The sequence below is a fragment of the Diachasma alloeum genome, unplaced genomic scaffold (assembly GCF_001412515.2).
Source record: "Diachasma alloeum isolate Michigan unplaced genomic scaffold, Dall2.0 Dall_scaffold_00179, whole genome shotgun sequence".
NCBI lineage: Eukaryota > Metazoa > Arthropoda > Insecta > Hymenoptera > Braconidae > Diachasma > Diachasma alloeum.
The window spans coordinates 2,143,023-2,165,408 of NW_021680345.1; the positions used below are offsets into that span (position 1 = coordinate 2,143,023).

Sequence of the window (22,386 nt, forward strand, 5' to 3'; positions counted from 1 at the left end):
CTGGGAAAAACGGAAAATCTGACCCTTTGAAAAATTGAAAAAAAAAACTTCTACAGTTTTGACTTTTTCCACATACTTTTGATAGTTCTGAATAGCCCGTCGCTTAAATAGTTGGAATCAACGTTCACCCGGCTAAAAAATTCGATTTTGGTGAAAGTCGACTTTCCCCCTGAAAAAATCCAAGATCTGACCCCTTTGGGTCCGGGTGAAAAATTTTTTTTTTCAGTTTTCACTTTTTCCACATACTTTTGAGAGTTCTGAATAGCCCGTCGCTTAAATAGTTGGAATCAACGTTCACCCGGCAAGAAAATTCGATTTTGGCAAAAAAATCCAAGATCTGACACTTTGATCCTTGTGACCCTTGTGACCCTTGGACCGACTTTCCCTCCGGAAAAATCCAAGATCCGACACTTTGACCTCCGGTGAAAAAAAAAATTTTTCAGTTTTCACTTTTTCCACATACTTTTGAGAGTTCTGAATAGCCCGTCGCTTAAATAGTTGGAATCAACGTTCACCCGGCTAAAAAATTCGATTTTGGCGAAAGTCGACTTTCCCCAGGGAAAAACCGAAAATCTAACCCTTTGGCTCCGGGTGAAAAACAATTTTTTTTATTTTCACTTTTCCCACATACTTTTGAGAGTTCTGAATAGCCCGTCGCTTTGACCGACTAAAATAGGACTGAATGAAGAACAAACTTGCCTGGTCTTAGAAAATTTAGCGGATTTCCATGCGGCATCGATTGCTTTGTATGAGCAGGTAATTACACGGAGAGAAATGTTCAGTAAAAATTACGGAACTCACAATTCGCTCAGCGATTATGGAATCGACTCAGAAAATTTAAGTGACGGTATCGTAATTTTTCACAGGAGATTCAGATAACAATGACGGAACGCTCTGGAAAAATTCCGTGGCAGTTCCATAAATTTTCCGACAACCACATTTCACTTCGGAATTACGAAAAAGATGCGTAATTGTTATTGAATATTTCTCTCCGTGTACGTATGAATAATAGTATATTTCTAACCTAGGGAGGAAAAATAAAGGATCCTCAGCCGCCAGTGCAATTACCAGCCGAGCCGAAGGCGAGGTGAAAAACAATCGGGTGCTCGCACTCGTTGCGGCTCTCGTTACGTGGCCAATATTTTTGAAAGATGAAGAGGAGTTGAGACTATTGAAGAACTTAGACATAACTCCGGAGGATCCAAAGCAGATCCTCTCAGATATCCGCACGGTAAAAAAGTCATGGAAAAGATCCTTCCAATACTTGACGAACGAGACTACTTGGATTAGATTATTTCTGTGATCGTGATTTGGTCAGGTCTGAACATTCTACCCGACTTCGAGTGGAACTCGGGATTACTTGCATAGGAGTCAATAAATGTATTAACTGTATAAAGAATGCATGTTTGGACCGAAGATACACATGTTCTCCCTGTAACTAATAAAAAAAGTTAGTTGTTGAAATTCACCAACTAATTGTTGAAAAGTGGATTACCAATCTGTTACTGAATTTTAACAGCTAGTTGTTGCATTTCACCAATTATTTGATGAAATTTAACTACTAAATAATTAAAATATTGAAAAGATTTTTCACTTTCATTCTACAACCATTTGTTAAATTTTCGATAAATATTCGTTAATTTTTTTAATGGATTAAATTTAACAGCAAACTGTAGATTGCGATATCTTCTAGGCGAAACATTGGTCGATTATTAAGATACAAATGATTGCGGAATTGTTTCCCAATTAATATTTACCCTTACCATTTAGTTTGCTAATCAAAATTGATTAAATTTAGGGAATTAGAGGTTCACCCACTGATTGGTAATTCATTTTTTTAATGGCCCCAAAATCGAAATCGAGAATTTTATATTTTCACGTCTCGCGACCTCTAGAAACTTTCAATGAAGTTCTCAGAAGAATTTGGGTATGTGTGTGTATGTTCGTGAGTGCGAGTGTGAAAGAGAGAGAGAGAGAAAGCTTGCCCGACGATTTTTCAAGAGCGAAGGGATCGATTGAATTTTTCTCAGGCAATCGATATACGTCCATGCAACTTGGAGCTGAGATTAGGTTATGAACAACATTATCCCACTATCCTGATTTAGACTAAACAATATCCCCAAAAAACCTCAAAATTCCGAAAGGTTTGATCCTCCAAATGAACCCATAGATCTCAACGCATTAGAATGCACAGTAGCGACTTTCTAAACGACAACTGAACCAGAAGCAGTGACGTTGATTTATAGTAGGGCAGTAAAGCAGTAGGTAAAGAGATCCCGGGGCGCATCGACTTGGTAACCTACATCGTGAACATTGGAAATTGTTGTGGCAAGCCTCGATGGGTGGTTTTCTGCTCGTCCAGTTTCAAGGATAAAGATGGCGGTGCGAGAGGAGGATGCAACTTTCTTCTGGTATTCTGGACGCTAGAATTTCACTTCTACCTCCAGAAAGTGTATCTCCGGTAGAGTAAGAAGCAATTTATGTACCGAGAGATGGTGGGGGGAAAACACAAATCCCTCGAGTTAAAGTCAGTCACTGAGTCAGTCGGGCTTTGGCCACGAGGTTGTAAATCAAAATTCACGTTTGCCAAAAGTACGCACCCCCCTCCTGTGGGGCACCACTGGTTACTGGGGCGTAAAAGGTGAATACGAGTGCATGGACCTACTGTGTAAATCGGGAGGAACCCAAAAATATCCAGTAGCCAGATTTTCTTGGTTTTAAGTGAAAGAACGTTTTGCCCACCAACAGGGGTGTCTGCTATAATGGAGCTGTGGAGAGCCAAGAGGTGAAGATGGGAAAGTTTTTGGGGGAGAACATGTAGCCCATGGTATCCGGGTTACTCGGTCGTCAATGCCCTATGTAAAAATTCAGTAGCTGGGGACAATTAGTCACGGAGGAGACGAATTGCCTCTTGTTGGGAGATCCAGTCCTCAGGAAAACCCCATTTTCACTTTTGGAGATGTAGGTCTTAGGGACTGTATTAAGAACGATTGATTTTTAAAAGATAAAAAACTACTTTTTGTTAGTTTCTTTAATGTGAACTGATTGTTTTCATTGTCAAATAGGTCTTACTGTAAATATCAGCGATGAAGGGGGATATGATGATCAGGAGGAAAATAATAAGGCAAAAACTGTGTGGGGATAGGCAATTCTATATGGGAATAGCCAGGACAAAATTTCTCTCGGGGAGAATAAAATTTGTACTCAATATCACAATTTTATTGTTCATCCCTTATTTCAACTTGAACTTTAGAAGAGTTTTGGGGAGAAAGTGACATACTATACAGTCTTATAAACCGATAGGACAGTTTTTACCAATTTTTCCTCTCCCTGTCACGTATGAAAAAATTCAATAGAAAAATATAGCGAATTTGCTAGAAAATTCTATTGGAATTCTCTAAAATTCTATTGTGATTTTATTAAAATTGTAGGGAGTTCTCGCGAAAATTCTGTTTTTTTTTTGCGCTGATTTTACAAGATATTTGATAGGAAAAAGTCGATAGATTTCGATTTTTCTATATGAATATTCTTTTGGAATCTTTTCGATGAGAATACTTGGGCATGAATTTTCCAAGTTTTTTTTTTACTCGGATCGTGCAATGCAAAACAAAATAGAATATAGCGGAAAAAAATTTGGCGAATTCGCGCCCAATAGTTTCAATAGAAAAAATCTCAAGAGAAAAATTCAAACAGAAAAATCGAAATCTATTGACTTTTTTCTATCAAATATCTAATAGAATCTGCGCAAAAAGCAAATGGAATTTTGACGGGAATTCTCTCGAATTTCAAGAGAATCCCCGTAGAATTTCTTGAGAATTCTAATAGAACTTTCTAGCGAATTCCAATAGAATTTTCCAGTGAATTCGCTAAGTTTTTCTGTTGAATTTTTCCGTATGTCGTATATCATGAAAATTAAAAACAATTATGGTTATTCGTTTGTGTGGAAATTTCCAAAAAAAGTTTGACATTCCATGCTCAATTCCTTCCGAAGGCTTCCCTAATCTTTTTATTCATAATTTCTTTCATTTTTGTTCTCAACCTCAAGATTAATCTCAAAATACAAAAGCGATTTCTGTAGTGAAAAACTGGAAATTTCATCATCTGAAATTTAAAATCGAGTCTTCTCATTTCAAAGAATGAAAGAACGAGCATAAATCTTTACAAGAATTTTTTGTAAAGTCGCACTGTATCGAATTTCAACTGTTGAATGAGTTCACGTAATCCCGTGATTTGTCAGGTGCGTCAGTCATTGATGTGCCAGACGCGACTGATGACGATCCGTCATCATTTTCCCACTGAATAGCCTCTGCTCCTCGGACTGATCCTGGGGGTGGTCGTCTCAGATTGATAAATTTCAACCAGAATTTTCCCACTGGGAAATGTGGAGACAAATGGCAACGTGATATACGAAGGGTTAGTGGAAGAAAAGAACACAATCTCCAAGAAGTAAAAAAATTCTTTGAAGTTTGAGACTATCCGAAACTCCTCGGATACACACAAAAAAAAAATTAATAGAGACTTTCGGGTAATTTTCTTCTATTCGGATCACGCTTCGAGTATCTCCATTTCAATGAGCCAATTCATGCAATGATGAATACAATGAAACGGGAGCAATGAGACTATTTACTTGCGGACAATACGAAAAACAGTCGTAACAGTGTGCCCACACGAATTATTGTGAATAAAAATTCCAGAATGTTATATTCGATAAAAGGAAGTAGTGCATTTAGACAAAGAATTTACACAGCACACCCAGGGTGACAAATAGCAGTCAATTCAAGTTGCCGACTGCATGAAAGCCCGCACTCCCCTTTTCGATAAAAGTGGCATTCATATTCCCAAAAAATCGTTGAAATTGTTTTCGATAATCTCCCCCTATATATAGGGGTGTATTTACTTGAGGTATGAGAAATCGGTGGATACGAGAGGAGAGTATTTTGGTTCAGTTTCGGAGGTCAACAATGTACCCGTGGGATCTGTAGGTGTATTTAGGGCCATTCTGCTTCCGTCATTTCAACGCGATTGAGTGAATTAGGGGGTAAACACCCGACAAAGGACCGACAGTCGACGCCGGAACGGATGTCAATGGATGCGGGTTAAATGTATATGATGTATCGGAGGCGTAACGAGGTAGTTTTGGTTTCTTACTCGATTACTAATTAATTAGTGAAGATCGATCCGCTGCTTGTTAAATGTGATCTATTGCAAAGTGGAGAAGGAGGGCTGAAGAGGGCACACAGTACAAAATTGTGAGTGAATTTCAATTATGAGTCCACGTCAAAATGTACTTTTGAAATTTCGAGGGAAAAATTTTCCACTGTTCGCGATTTCAATAAAAATTCTCAACGATAGCTCATTTACATGGAATTCTCATATACACTGTTGGAAAAAAACAGAAATTTCAGGTTTCACTGAAAATTCAGTAAAATTCCAGGATTTTAAGCTTCATAAAGACGAGAATTTCTTAATTTATTTGAATTTCCAATCTAATATGCATATTCAGTGCCAAATTACATTGAATTTTCAGTGAAATTTGAAATTCCATGATTTTTTTCATTTAAATAGCATTCAGTGTCACTGTCCTGAAAATTCAAGAATTTATATACTGAAATTTTTTGGTTTTCTCTTTATTTTCAGAGAAAAATGGAACTGAAATTCACTGTTCTTTGATTTTTCCACAAAATTTTAAATTTTCAATGACTCAATTCCTCAAAATTTCAGTGGCAATTAAATTCGATGAAAATTTTCAAAAAGTGTGTTCAAAAATGTTTCAAGAATTCAAGTTATTGTTGAAATATCTATTTTGGGGAAAACCTAAGATCAATAAAAAATTCCATGAGAACGATTTGAACTTAAATCGCATTGGAATCGTTAAATGCAAGGTAATGTAATGTGGCTGCATGTGCAGCCGTTAAATTAATTACAAAAACAATTCCACAGCGTACTATGAATAATTTGAAATGGAATGAATCCGTAGTGTCCACTACACAAATCTCGGTCTCATGAAAATAAAAATTTAAATGATTGCGGTTGAATATTTTCTGAAGGGCGCATAATAAATGTTACTGTCGCATACAGCAATCGTTCTAGAGATATCGACAAAAAATCTAAGTGTTTCCATAATTATTTTGGGAATTATCCCTGTCAATTGTATTATAAATACAAGATTATAAATTACCTCGCTCTTCATTTTGCCTTATTAACCCTCTCATTCACTCTAACGCTTTCATTTTTTCATTTCTAACGATTTATTGAACCAAAAAACGTAGAATGAAGGAAGGAATGACCGTCTGAGAATCATGTCAATCGATTTATTGACTCACATAACTAACTTTATTATTACCGCACTAGAGAGGAAAATAATTCAGAATTTTTCTTGCTCGTTAACTTTATTCTCCCCTTATAAAATAGTACAATACCGACCCTCTTTGGAATGACTGTAATAACAAAAATATTTCTTTATTACGGTTATACAATCGTGCCGCTTCCAACAGTAAAATCACTCGTATTGTGAATTTGTGGCCAACACAACATTGAACGTTCACCAATTTTCAGGGACATTCCCATTGACACTCCCCAGTCCTCAAGCCCAATAAATCATAAAATTTTTCATGAATTTATGGGTCAATATTCGGTCAAAGTTGGTCAGTCCTTGCGGGTAAATTTTGCACTTTCCCTTCTGACTCCAAAAGTAGTACCTCTTACCTCTCTTTGAAGACCACTATTCCCCCTTCTTCACTCTAACCCCGAGTGTCGTAAATGACTATCGGCAAAGAATCCACCCACCGCACACTTTCCCAACTACTCCGAAACCCAAACCGGCAACGTGAGAATTGTGTAGAAAGTATTGAAAAATCTTGGAAAGGGGACAGAAAAGGTGGATACGGAGAGAAAAGGTGGATAAAAATTACCCAAGGCGGCAAATATTACTGCACGAAAGGTAATCGTTGAGCGGAATACACTGAGAGAAAAACCTGAAGTTCGATTTACAATAAGAAAATAGTTGAGGCAGTTTTGGTGAACGATACGATTTTTTTTTGTATGCGGCACACAACATTACAGTAACTTCAGAGGAGAAACTTGGATTCAAATATTTTTACACGTTTGTTTACTATTTTCAGTGAGATTCTTAAATGGATGGCTAGTAATGGACGATTTACTCGGTCTGTATAAAAATAACACGGCAATCACAAACGCAATTTTTCCATTGGGAGAGTTAACACCAAAAAAATCGTGCCACTCCTCGCACACACTGAAATATCACATTCCCCCCTCATAGCTATCTTGTATGACTTTTCCTCACTTATTGGATTACGAACTCTATAAATATTTGATCTCTTGCCGAGCCTCATCACACTGAGAGAAAAATCTGAAGTTCGATTTACAATAAGAAAATAGTTGAGGCAGTTTTGGTGAACGATACGATTTTTTTTTGTATGCGGCACACAACATTACAGTAACTTCAGAGGAGAAATTTGGATTCAAATATTTTTATACGTTTGTTTACTATTTTCAGTGAGATCCTTAAATGGATGGCTAGCAATGGACGATTTACTCGGTCTGTATAAAAATAACACGCCAATCACAAACGCAATTTTTCCATTGGGAGAGTTAACACCAAAAAAATCGTGCCACTCCTCGCACACACTGAAATATCACATTCCCCCCTCATAGCTATCTTGTATGACTTTTCCTCACTTATTGGATTACGAACTCTATAAATATTTGATCTCTTGCCGAGCCTCATCACACTGAGAGAAAAATCTGAAGTTCGATTTACAATAAGAAAATAGTTGAGGCAATTTTGGTGAACGATACGATTTTTTTTGTATGCGGCACATAACATTATAGTAACTTCAGAGGAGAAATTTGGATTCAAATATTTTTACACGTTTGTTTACTATTTTCAGTGAGATCCTTAAATGGATGGCTAGCAATGGATGATTTACTCGGTCTGTATAAAAATAACACGCCAATCACAAACGCAATTTTTCCATTGGGAGAGTTAACACCAAAAAAATCGTGCCACTCCTCGCACACACTGAAATATCACATTCCCCCCTCATAGCTATCTTGTATGACTTTTCCTCACTTATTGGATTACGAACTCTATAAATATTTGATCTCTTGCCGAGCCTCATCACACTGAGAGAAAAATCTGAAGTTCGATTTACAATAAGAAAATAGTTGAGGCAGTTTTGGTGAACGATACGATTTTTTTTTGTATGCGGCACACAACATTACAGTAACTTCAGAGGAGAAACTTGGATTCAAATATTTTTACACGTTTGTTTACTATTTTCAGTGAGATTCTTAAATGGATGGCTAGTAATGGACGATTTACTCGGTCTGTATAAAAATAACACGGCAATCACAAACGCAATTTTTCCATTGGGAGAGTTAACACCAAAAAAATCGTGCCACTCCTCGCACACACTGAAATATCACATTCCCCCCTCATAGCTATCTTGTATGACTTTTCCTCACTTATTGGATTACGAACTCTATAAATATTTGATCTCTTGCCGAGCCTCATCACACTGAGAGAAAAATCTGAAGTTCGATTTACAATAAGAAAATAGTTGAGGCAGTTTTGGTGAACGATACGATTTTTTTTTGTATGCGGCACATAACATTATAGTAACTTCACAAGCGTAATTTTTGCAAATCAAAATGCAGTTAAACTAACCACAGTTCAAAAGTAACCACGACAAATCTATCGTGAGTAGAACTATAAAATAGTAGCAATGACTGCATTCCATTGTAGTAATCACTTCTCCGGCCATAGTTACCGTAACCCATGAGAAATTGTTGAGGACTTTTTGACTATAGTTCGATGGTGATGGAATATAGTCAGAAGAATCATATTTTTCTCTCAGTGCATAAACATTCAACTTGAATAAATTCATGAAAATTACGAGTGATTTTAAAAAAGCGCAGTTTCCGTAGATGGCTAGCAATAAAGTTGCAAAATGTTGTTTACGCCATTCTGTGGCCATAGTACTATAAAACCGGCGGGTCATTGCCTCTTGCCCTTGGCTTTCTAAGTACGTGAAAACACCGGGAAAGTCATAAATTTTGAAAATATTTATGATTCCACTGTCTGGCGGAGGAAACCTGAATGAATTGCGGAGTTGGGGTTTCTCAAGTATTACGTAAAATTAGAATACAAGGGGGTATATGGGAGTTGACCACACTGTAACCTTTATACCTGAACCCTAACGCAACGACGAGACATTGCAAGATTCTGAGAAAGATATTCAAAATATGGCATCCTACTGCGCGAGCACACGAATATCGGGCCATTCACAGACAGATTTCAAAAATTAGTAACTAGCCTTGTACTTACCAAGGTGGACCATGTGGACGACCTTCGTGACATGAGCGCTTCAAATACGAAAAGTCGGCACGGATGTTCAGCAACCCTGTTTAAAATTTTAGACTGAAATTTCGGAGAGAGAAGGGTGGGCCAAAATGGACACTTTTGATATTTTTTGAATGCTCATAACTGAGGAATAAATCTACTAGTTGAAGATGGGCTAGGCTTATCACTAAGGGGAACAATTGTATTAACATTCCATGGAAAACAAATTATCCCATGTCTTCGAAAATTAAATGAGTTATCAACCGTTCAAAAAAGTCGACAGTGTCGATTTTACCCCACATACCTCTACACATTCTTGAAAATTTGCGGGTGAGTTGTTGACTGAAATTAAACTTTTTAAATTACCTCGTCAATGTTTCTCCGAAAGCAAACTTTGCAATTTTTTTCACATTTTTGAAATGTTTTCAAGTGGTTCAATATCAAGATTTAAATTCAGACCTGCAAAGTTTAAATAATAAAACCATTGTAAAATGTCCGAAAAGCTCTGATGTTCGACTGCAAAAGTAGAAAAGCCTTTCAATGGTTTCTTAAGGATGTCCTTAAGGTGTTTAGTGTGAAAAGTCAATATAATGAAAAAAAAGGGAATTTTTTTCATTATATTGACTATATTGTTTTTTCCTCAAATGAGGTTTTCCCTTGTCCTTCGGCGAATGCGGTACAGGGGTTTGGGGGGTGGGAAGGGAACAAATGGTAAAGACCCGAAAGGGTATACGAGAAGAAAAATTTTTTACAAACGTATTTTCTCTGTGATTGACGCATGTGAAATGTGACCCTAATATGATATTTGTCTTCCTTCATATAAAGGTAACTCTACCAAAAAAAGAATGAATAGTATTCAAAATATTTCCTTCATCATTATGAAAAAGTCAATGAACCTATTTGAATAAGAATTCAGTGAACCCAAAGACGAATCCTCTCGGGGGAGTTTATAAATTGACTGTAGTGGTTCGTCAGTGCAGTAATATAATGGCCCTGAGCCATCCACAGTACGTGATTTTCACTATGAAACGACAGAAGCCAAAATGCGATTATGATCAGGCGCCGAGTCGTTTGATCGGTGTTCCCGGGGGTTGGCATATCCCACCCCTGGTTGCACTGTACACACACGCACATAATGAACTAGGAGCACCCGGATAGACTTCACGTAGTGTGACACGTGTGTGGACCCTCGGAGAGAATGATATCACTGGTGTATCAAAGCGGCGCGACACGTGACTGCCACTTCATAAAGTGTACATCGTATCTTACACGTTTGGATGGATATTTTCATTCGTTTATAACTCAATAGTCGTTTTGGATTTATGTCTCTTCATCAAATCCGTTCACCAGGCGGAATTTACGTGTTGAGAGGAATAAAAATACGTAAAAAATTCACTCAAAATTCCGCATGATTTTTAATTGTCTCAAGAAACGAAAAGTTGATAGAAAATTGTTGACGGATTTTTGATGAATTTGTCCCAGAGTTATAAATATTTTCGAAAAAGTAACCTGAGATTTTCATTTTCTGGATTTATTACTTAGTAAGTAGCAATTTAAAGGTCATTATTTTTTTTCTTTTCAATGTTGTTTAATGAAAATAGTTGTCCAATAGTTTACAATTGAAATGTAATGCCTGTTGTCTTGATATAGAATAAAACTTGCATGTGAGGAGCAATTTGTTGAGTAAATTCTTGTGATCATTTTGACTGCTGCTGACCGAAATATGTCCCAAAACTGCTTCCAACAATTTTCAAAAAAGCCAAATATGTTCATCATTCACTCTTCCCCATATCATGACAATTTCATATTTTTGTTCATAATTTTTATAAAAATAAACTTATAAATTATGCCGGTGTTTGATGTTTATCAGTTGATTTTCTAACGTAATCTTGCTATACTTTTGTACTTTCTATTTTTTCTTCCGAATGGATGCATTGTAATCACTCAAATTGAAGTTTCCAATTTTCTGTGAGACGGTAATTAAAAATGGTTTAAAAGGTCCAATATTTTCTTCCTAAATCAGTAAATTTTGTATGCCTTCGAAACAAGTGAAAATATTTCAGTTGCGAAGCGGTAAAACGGTTCAAGTCGATTTTAGCTTTTGGTCAGTTTTCAATGAATATCTCGAAATGTAAGGCAAATAATAAAATTTTCGTTATAACCTTGTTTGTAGAGCGAATTGAGATCTATGAAAAAGCTCATTATGAAAATTTCGCTATCTCCCTTAGATTCGGAGATATTCCTCAAAAAATCAGTAGAGAGCTAAGTCGACTTGAACCGTTTTACCGCTTCGTTACTGATTTTATTTCATTCTTTTTCATCCTCTCGAAAAAATACGTGTTATTCAATGCGACGTCAATTTGTCCAGTTGGAGACTGCTGCCCAACAAGCAGCAAATAACCGACCTCTTGTCTCGTGTCGAGTTTGTTTCCAGGAGGGTTTTTTATTCGGCGAAACACACGAGGGGTTGAGCGAGGATAACGATGGCCTGATGCCAGCTTCTTGTTTCAACTCCTAGAAACAAATATGAAGGAAAAAACAGGGGAGTAACGAGGCGGAGCATCAGCTGTTGGACTATCTTCGGTGAATCCCCGGAAAAAGAGATATATTCTCCAATCTGACCCGTGGGAACACAATCTTCGCTACTTTTTTTCTACTCTCTATCTCTCTTTCTCTCTTTGAAAAATTGAAAATACATATTTATTTTATTTTCGGGGATAATAGATTATTTTTCCTACGGGTAAAGTTTGTTGAATTCTGAATAACAGAATCAGATCAAACCACTCAGACCCTAACATTTGTAACAAAGAAATTCCAATTTCCACTCATGCCTCTGTGTATATAAAAATAATGAAGGGGGAACTCGAGTATGAGAGAGAGAGCGGGGGGTACGAGACTGTATTCATACGATTATCGGGGCTTACACATCCAGCATAACAAGGGGAAGATATTGTGTGTATCCCAATACAAATCGTGACATATCCGGATCGGTCAGTTTCCCATAAGCCACGTATAATTCGGCGAGAGGGCGGGGTTTGAGGGGATGTGTAACCCTCTCGTTATTTGGCGTGAACCCTTCTCTTCATGCTGAGATGTTCATCAGCATTATTTTCGGACATTTACGTCTTTATTTTGTAAAGCATAGAATCGGAAAAATTTACTGTGCCCTTTTTGGCGAGGAACTCTATAAATAATTGAAATAATTGATGACATGATGATGATGATGATGATGATATACTGTTGGAAATATTTTGAATTTTTAATTGAAGCCGCATTTAAATTCAGAGAAAATTTATCCTAGAACGATCCGTGAATGGTCCCACTTTACTATAAGCCCAGAAAAAAGATCAGCAGCAAACAATCAATGGTCCAGATCAATCGCCAACGAATCGAAAATTCAAGAAATTGATACGTGCTCCGTTGGATGCCCGAGTTCTTCCTAGACGATTGTTGTTTCCTCTCATCAAAGGAGCAACGGTACATTCACCACGATGGCAGTGTAAGAGTACCACACAATTTCCACCCCCTTTCGCCTTCATGACACGGGACGCGCGTATCAGTAATGTAACCAATCACCGAGTACGAATGCAGTCCAACGAAGCGAGCGGGAAAACGTTCCTATATAGTTATGGGGTTGACGGGGGCACGAAAGCGTCCGGGTAACGAGGAGTTTAATGACAGCGTTGACGCAGAGACCCGGCAACCGAGCACCAGTTATATATACTGCGGTTTTACTGCCTCTGTTTTGATGTTAAACTCGAATAAATTTGACAAATTCGTTGGACATTTGTTGAAAGAGAGCGCGTAATGTTGTAGTTGTTGGAGAAAGAATGGGGAAACTACAAATTAGAAGAAAAGATAATTGTATATTTACGGGTGAGGGTGACTGGCCAGTGCCTAAGTTTGCACGTGCAACGGGTTTATAGTTTAAATGAAAGGGGATACACGCGACTAACGAATGACGCAAACACCCGCCACGAGGACTTGACAAGAGGATGCGCGCTCGCGCATGTCGTTAGTGTCAACGGGGGGTATCATCAAATTTGTGTTTGTTTCGAATATTCTGTATGTTGAGTAATAAACAATTGGCTGGGTGAGTTCCATTACAAAGGATTTTTTATCGATATGAACCATTAGCATTGTATCAATAGGCCGCACGGAGAGAAAAGTTGGATAAAAATTATCGAGAAAATTATGGAAAATTTTTCTCGAACTTTTTTCTCCGTGTGATGAATTTTATTAAGGAGAGACTACTATGAGTTTTAAAAGTCGCGGGTTATAGGGGAGGGTAGGGAAAAACGGACCGGGCGGGCAAAACAGACCCCTAGGGCGAAACTGACCACTGACAGAAAATTGGTAATTTTTGTTTTTTTTGTCTCAAACCAGGAACACTGAATGTATTGAATTAAAAGTGAGTTTCTTGGATCGCAGCCGTCACTGTGGGTTTTATAGACAAGAAGGGTCGTTGAACCGCAATTTGATCAGATTTACTAATCACCGAGGAGCTAATAACTCCAAGATCGAGTGACACCATGACTGCAGACTACAGTCGATTTCACCTGACGACATCAGTGATTTCAATGACTGCATTGAATTCACGATTTCATCGACTCTGTTCGACTCAAATCAATGATTTCTATGTAATTGAAATCACTGAAAACTCAATGACCCGAAATTGAAAGAATAATCGAGATCAAATAATCATTTATCAAAACGATTGATTTTGTTATCATAAAACATTTAACGAACGCTTACAGATTATTATTATTCCTAATACACGAATGAATACTAGAAGTACTTTTTTACTACTCTCAAAATTTTTTGATCAACTTTCAAGTGCCCTTCATCATCTAACGTTGGAGGTGAAATTGTTTTTCGATATTGGTTGATATCAACATAGCCCTGAGACGTCATTGGCTGCGACAGTAACGTATCTGAATTTGTCTTTAAAATGTACCAACACAAAACACATATGAACCTGAAAATTCTCGAACCAAAAATTTTAGAACGAGTGTAGAGCGTGGTGTATTTTCGGTCGGGGGATTCCCTCGTGATTTCATGGATTTCATTCACTGCAAATGATGTCATTGTGACTTCAAGAAATGACTCCATGAATGGGAACCACGAGATTTCTATGATTTCACTGATGTCAGCGATTTCAGTGATTTCATGGGTGACTCCAAATTGATTTCACCAGCAAGTGACACCATTATTTCAGGAGTTACTAGCCCCTCGCTGATCACCTCAAACCACGAAAATTATCAATTTTCTGTCAGTGGTCCGTTTTGCCCTACCCTCCCCTATTACAGTAAAAAATCAATTTCTCTTTGTTACAATTACTGTAATCAAAAGATTACAGTCCATAAAAACATATACATAGACATCATATTACATTACTTCGTAAGCCAAATAGAGGCTTCAAAAATACACTGGATGTTTCACACTGGATGTTTTAAAAGTGGATTCAGCTAAATCAACATTACGAATATTACTGATTCCATGTGCATTCTACATTATGAGGTATGACACGATGAAATCAGAGAGTGTTACATGTATTTCATCGGTACTGGTCAGCCGTAGATGAGGACAACTTACTTCTTCTTCTTTTTTCAAAGGAAAAGCTATGAGAATGACGTCTCGGTGCTGTTTGCGTTGCATCTTGGGATGAACAGGCATATGGCACCTCAGGAGCGCTCGTGGTATACGCTGCGGGGTAGAAGGGTGTTTCTCTGCCCTCGACCGCATCTTTGATCCACGATTTGTAATAAGGAACACTGGCAAATGCACTTGGTCTTGAACCATCACAGTCGATTGACCCGTGCGAAATGACACCAACAAGTTCATAGTCCACTACGAAAGGACCACCGCTGTCACCCTGCACCAATAATATTTCACTGAAAACGATCTATCGGATCGTTCAATCAAGTGGGCAACTCAGTTGAAAAGAAAAATAAAATTGACCAAATAAATCATTCATATTACAAATTATTTTTCTCATCAAATTAGAAGTGTTAGGGTGTACTTTTCCGGTCTCAATAACAATAATTAAAGAAAATTTTCATAGGTACTGCAGGACATGTGATTGCAGTGGTAACAGTCGAATTTTGATCGGGCAACGTCGCACGCTTTGATAAGTAGTGGGATTGTAACAGTGAGATGAATGTTTGTGTGTGGTATACGTGTCCCATATGCTTCCTGCACTGAATTATCGTCACCGGCTTTACCGGCCTCGATCAGCTGTTGTGCGGTGTTGTCGCGTTGCACGACTTGTAATGGCGGTCAATTTTTTTTAGAGGAATTCGAAAATCAATCGGCCCGGTCCCTGATTTTCAGTCATTAATTTCTCACCAGGATGCCCCGATGGAAGGATTAAGATTATTACTAACGTGTGGCTCAAATATGAACTTAGCATATGAGACAATATCACAATTATGGTGAATAATGTGGGTTGTGGCTAAACATTCTTAATCACGCAGTACTTACGGAACAACCATCAGTACCGGGTTTGGGTTTCGCACATATTTCATCCGGAGTGAATGCGGAAAACGGGAAAACGAATGTGCAGGCGGTCACAGTGTAGTAGTCTACTATTAATCCTTGCAGTGTGCGAGAATTAGGACCGTTCCGAAGAAAGCTTCCCCAACCATAAATAAAACCTTGAGATTTCATTGGTGGTAATTCTTCTGCGAGCTCAATTGGTCGTTGATTTTGCTTCTTGGGTATCTCCTCCTCAAGCTAAAAATTTTCGTCCAATGGCAATAATTTATCATCCAGTAAGAGAAAAACTAGCTGAAGTAACAAAAATAATTTCTTAGGCTAAAGAATACCATTCTATGCTAGTCTCATATATTGAATCTATTCGTAACAGGTTGCAGAGTACGGACCGGTGATCATTTGTAGAGGAGCGCGATACTGAATACAACTTGAACCTTTTTTTTCAAAATCCCTCCATATTATAAAAATTCAGATCGACTTCTGGTGATTACAATTTGGTACTCGAAATTAAGATTCCAAAATTAAGAGTTACAAGAGTTAAAAGAAGGGTCATGAGGTTCAGAATAAGGGTCATGAGGGTCATATGGGAATCATATGGGGGTCACATGTGGGTTATATGGGGGTTGGCGAGCGGAGCGAGCGGAAGGCGTAGCCCCCTACAATGAGATGATATTTTCGACAAGGAAGGTCTAAAATATGACAATGATTTCTTTCATTTAAGGTTTTAAATTGTATGAACTCTGTATTCATTCAATGCGAAATCCCTTATTCATTATTCACTTGGTCAATGCATTTAGTATTTTTAGTAATATCTCATTTCCTGAAACGAAAAAAAAGATTTTGTGAGTCATGAATTTCTCATTTCATCATGAGTTATTCATATTTAAGTCATGAGTACTGGCGCATTCTACGGAATATTTGTCCCAAGCAATTTTTCCTCAAGAAGTAACATATTCCGCTCAGGGTGAAATTAATTGCAATATTTGATCGTAATTTTCTTGAAAGAAACTCACTTTGATAACCGCAATATCTCCTCTGTTGTTGGAGTCATCAAAGAGATCACCATGGTAACTTGGGTGAAGATAAATTTCCTCTATTTCATAAATTTTGGAATTGGAGTTATAAATTCCCTCGCCTGCCACAATAACGAGGTTATCGAGGTCGTCCATGTCCAGGGGTACCGTAGTACCCTCGCTGATGCAGTGAGCTGCAGTAAGAATGTGCCTATTGCTAATGATACTACCACCGCACGTGTGCCCTCTGTTCGATTCGCCCTGTCTATAGTCACGAATCATCACCATGTAGGGAGCACCTTCGATAGGCACGCGCGATCCACCATTAATTTTCAATGGAGGCTTCGCTTTGACACCTGAAAAATCAGTTTTCAAATTTAGCACTCCGTTGGTCGCTCTATGAGCGCCGCGCCGCACTTTTTTCGATTATAAAATTACACTGCAGTAAAGCCTCAGAAAATTTTTAAAAAATTTGACATCTCATTATGAAGTATCTAGAAGCCCTATCAATGAAAATATATCCGCCAAAAATATCATAAATAGTTGGATTTTCAAATTTTTATTCCGAAACTCCGGACCGTGTACCCCACGCAGAGAAATGTTCAGTAAAAATTACGGAACTCACAATTTACTCACCAATTACGGAATCTTCTCAGAAAATTTGAATGACGATATCGTAATTTTTCCCATAAGAAATGCGGATAAAAATTACTGAACGCTCTGGAAAAATTCCGTGACTGTTCCGTAAAATTTCCTACAACCACATTTCGCTCCGGAATTACAGAAAAGATGCGTAATTTTTATTGAATATTTCTCTCCGTGCGTGTATAAGGCAAATTTTCAGAAAAATACTTTGTTAACGAATCGTGGTAATAGTTAAAAAGTCTGGTTTGGTTCGACTAAACCGTTCTATCAGTGTACCGGTGAGAAGTATCTGGGACAAGTACCAAGTAACAGTCACAAGATGGTACTTCCGAAAAGTATCAAATGAATTTATGACCAATACCCAGCTACTTCTCACCAGTAGATGTACCCAAGGATCCACGCGGTACTCGTGACAAGTATTTTTCGAACTTTTCACAAGTGAAATTCCCCCGAGTAACGTTCGGTACTGATGAAAGGTACTTTTCTTTGGGTGCTGAAAATGAAATTATATATATAGATATATATTTTCAATTTAAATTCTGTTTCTAATTGGACTGATTTATATTCTGGGACTTACCATTATTCAAGATGGTTGCAAGAGCCAAAATGATGGGAGGCAACTTCATATTTCGCCAAGAAGTACTCCAATGTTGGAATAATGTGCTGTAGTGCTGTTATTCAGATAATTCTATCTTTTAAAGGTGTTTCTTATCAATATTAATTGTGTGTTCACTAATTCACTGAGAATGTGTTTACGTAAATTTATTCAAAATTGATATGGAATTCCTTTTCATAATTTACAATCTTTCGTAATCATATTAAATGTAATCTAGAGTTTTTCGCGTTTTTATCAGTATTTCTTCAAATCACTGAAGCAGAACAGTGGAAAAAGGTCAAAGTGAGGACGTTAATTAGATAATTGAAAAACAGATTCAAAATTCTTCAGGAATAGAGCGATGGAAAGGTGCCGTCACTATCACTCGACCATGGCCAACTGAGTGACTACCTGTTTATTCAATCAAATGAAGTTTAGGAAATTTTAGGAATACAGCTCAACAGTCCAATGAATGGAGTGGAAATGATTAGAACACATGTTTTAAATTCCATTTGAACCAAGATAATTGTGTTTGCTGAAGTTTTGTGTGTGGAAGTTCCGAGTTCAAGTCCCGGATACGGTCGGATTTCGATATTCAAGGCTTTGGTAAGTAAAACTCTAGTGGAAGTGAAACTAATATTATACACGGAGAGAAATGTTCAGTAAAAATTACGGAACTCACAATTCGCTCACCGATTACGGAATCGACTTAGAAAATATAAGTGACGGTACAATAATTTTTCACATGAGATTCTCTGGAAAAATTCCGTGACAGTTCCGTAAAATTTCCTACAACCACATTTCGCTCCGGAATTGTGGATAAAACATTCTTTAATTATTAATTGAAAGGCGAAAAAAAGTAGATTTCGGTGTGAAATGATGTGAAAAAGAAGTACAAAGCAACCGATCATAATTTTATGGGATGATAATGCTATATCATAGTGAATCATAAAATGTTCAATACCCTAGTAGAAATTTCATTTCGCAGAAACGTCGCGGCGTAGCTTGGCGCGCGACATTGCCTTCCGCGGCGAAGTACCTGACAAAGGTACGCAGCAGCATCGCTGAGACAGGGCTGCGCGGGATTTATGTGGGATGGACCTCAAATGCCGTCAATTAACCCCTCGCGTACGGGGCCTTTCTGTTACAAAGCCTGCCGTGCGCTTAATATCACTAAGATTCGATAAATTCTGATGCATAAAAGATTATAAAACGCATTAGAAATTCAAACTACACTATCCAGCTTTCGAATGGCGTTGGCGAAATTGGATTATCTGTCACAGGTTTGGAATTATCCAGTTTTGAACAGAATCAAGCGTTTTTGCTTGGGTCCATATACGTCCTTGAGGGGTTAACTATTCACAAACTTCAGATTATGCGTATTAATTCAAATCAATTATTGAAGGATTAACGACTTGTCAGTGAATAATAATCGCTCGCAGCTAATCGATGATTATTATTATCTATAAAATAAAAAATGGGAGCGCAACGCGTTAGTGTCGCATAGGGCAATGCTCGATTTACACGAAATTTCCGTGTTGTTGTTATGAAATAATCACTCAATTTCTTAAATATCCAAGAAAAATATTAAAGGTTGAGGCTGGAGACCGTAGGGTGATGGCCAATCTCAAGCATTGAAATGAACATGAAATATTAAAGGTGGTAGAAAACCAAGCAGTAATTTTTTCGAAGTCTCAATTGATCTGGAAATCAGCTGAATGTCATGTTCAATTTTGGCAGAGAGTTTAAAATCCAAGTCTGTTATTGAAACTCCATTAAAAATTCCATTTGAGTCACATTAAATTCAAATTCACTTATGCAACTGCCACTTAAATTTCAAAAACTTTCCTTGTGGAAGTTGAGGAAAATGGATTCATTTGACTGGGATGAGTAATAATTCAGCTCAATCAATATTATGAATATTACTGAATATATTTGCATTCTATATTATGAGGTACAACACCATGAAATCGGAAAGAGTGCTACATGTATTTCATGGGTACTGGTGTGGTGATACGTGGGGACACTCGATTTCTTCTTCTTTTTTCAAAGGGTAATCTATAACGTCTTCGTTCTGTTTGCGTCGGATTTTGGGGTGAGCAGTCATATGGAACCCCAGGAGTGCTCGTGGTATCCGCTGTGGGATAAACTGGTTTTATTTTGCCCTTGACTGCATCTTCGATCCATGATTTGTAATAAGGAATACTGGCCAATGCACTTGGTTTTGAACCATCACAGCTTCTTATCCCGTGCGAAATGATCCCAAGAAGTTTATGGTTTACTACGAACGGGCCACCGCTGTCACCCTGCACCAATAATATTTCATTAAAAACGATCTATTGGATCCATATACGATGTCACTCGCGTTTAATTATGCAGTACTTACGGAACAAGAATCAGTACCGGGTCTGGGTTTCACACATATTTCGTCCGGAGTGAATGCAGAAAATGGGAACGCATATGCGCAGGCGGCAACACTGTAGTACTCCAGCGTTAACCCTTGCAAGCTGCGAGAATGAGGACCGTTCCAAAAACCGCTTCCCCAACCAGTAATCAAACCTCGAGATTTCGTTGCTGGCAGTTGTTCTGCTAGTTCAATTGATTGTTGGTTTGAGGTGAATGGTATCTCCTCCGCAAGCTAAAAATTTTGGTTCGATGGTCATAATTTATCCTTCAGTGAGAGAAAAACCTAGCTAATGCCACAAAAATAATTTCTTGAGCTAAAAAATAGCATTCTGTGTTATTCTCATATATTTCATCAATTCATCATAGATTGCAGAGTAAAAACCAATGCTCAGTTGTAGAACAGTACGATACTGACTGCAACTTGAAAATTTTCTTTCAAAATATGACATAATATTCTCGAAACGCCAAGGAGGGTCTAAAATAAGAGGGGGATTTCAGTCATTTGAATTCATTTCGATTGATAGTAAGAAATGGTTGTGTTTCACAAATACAATCATTCAATGCGGAGTCGCTTATGCTGTATTCACTTAGTCAAAGCATTTACTAGTTTTCATAATATTCTCATCTCCTAACACGAAAAAAAACAATTTTATGAGTCATACATTTTTCACTTCATCTTGAGGTATTCATATTCAAGCCATGAATACCTCACAGAATTCGTACATTGCTTGGCTCATTCTACGGAATATTTGTCCCAAGCAGTTTTTCTTTAAAAAGTAACATTCGGTTAAGAGCGAAATTATTTTTGTGATTTGAGGCTATTTTTTCTCTCAATGTTTTCCTATATTTGATCGTGCCTTTCTTGAAACAAACTCACTTTGATAACCGCGACATCGCCGCGGTCCTTGGATAAATCAGGGAGATCACCGTGGAAATTTGGGTGAAGATAAATTTCGTCTACTTCATAGAATTTGTCATTGTCGCCGTAAATTTCCTCACCTGCCACAACAATGAGGTTATCGAGCTCGTCTATGTCTCCGGGTTCTATGTACCCCTCACTGATGCAATGAGCTGCAGTAAGAATGTGCCTACTGCCAATGATGGTACCGCCACATATGTGCCCTCTGTTTGAAGTGCCGGCTCTATAGTCACGAAGCATCACGATGTATGGAGCATTCTCGATATTTACTCGCGATCCACCAACAATTCTTGGTACACGACTCCTCGCATTGACACCTGAGAAATCCAGTTTTCAATTTTAAAGAAATCGCACTGCGAGAAATATCGACATAATATTACAATAGTATATTATGTCATTAGGCGATCGCCTTCGGCTCGGATTATAAAGCCACATTCGCCAGATAATGCCTTTATCGCCGTGGGATATACGCTATTTTATGTCGTTGGGCCCGATAAACCGCGATCTAACCGAGCTAGGCGAGGTAGACATAAAACTAATTTCTTGCGTCAAATGTCTCATCTATCAAATATCTCTTCGCATTGACACCTGAAAATTGAGTTTTCATTTTTAATGGGATACGTCGGTGAAATTTAAGTCTTCACTGGGCCTTGGGACCCATTGAACAGCGTGTGATATATGACGGAATATGGGAATAGAATCCAAGTGGGAAAAGCTTAGAAAATTGATGCTCAAGCATTCTTATAGAAAAAATCTCAAGAGAAAAATTCAAACAGAAATTTGCAATCTATTGACTTTTTTTATCGAATATCCAATAGAATCAGTGCACAAAACAAATAGAATTTTTCATTAGAATTCCGATTGAAATTCTATAGAATTCCTATAGAATTCCAGTAGAATTTTCTAGCGAATTCCCGATCGATTGTTGCCCGTATAACGGCGAAAATCT

At 37.7% G+C, this 22,386-nt stretch overlaps 1 protein-coding gene across 1 annotated transcript in view; it reads left to right on the forward strand.

Annotated features, from left to right (window-relative positions):
• LOC107043063 overlaps positions 1 to 1,586 on the forward strand; it is a gene marked incomplete in the record, with an annotated part of 4,482 nt that extends 2,896 nt beyond the window's left edge. The window contains 1 exon segment of the mRNA XM_015264368.2: positions 1,029 to 1,586.
• Between the last annotated feature and the right edge of the window lie 20,800 nt (positions 1,587 to 22,386).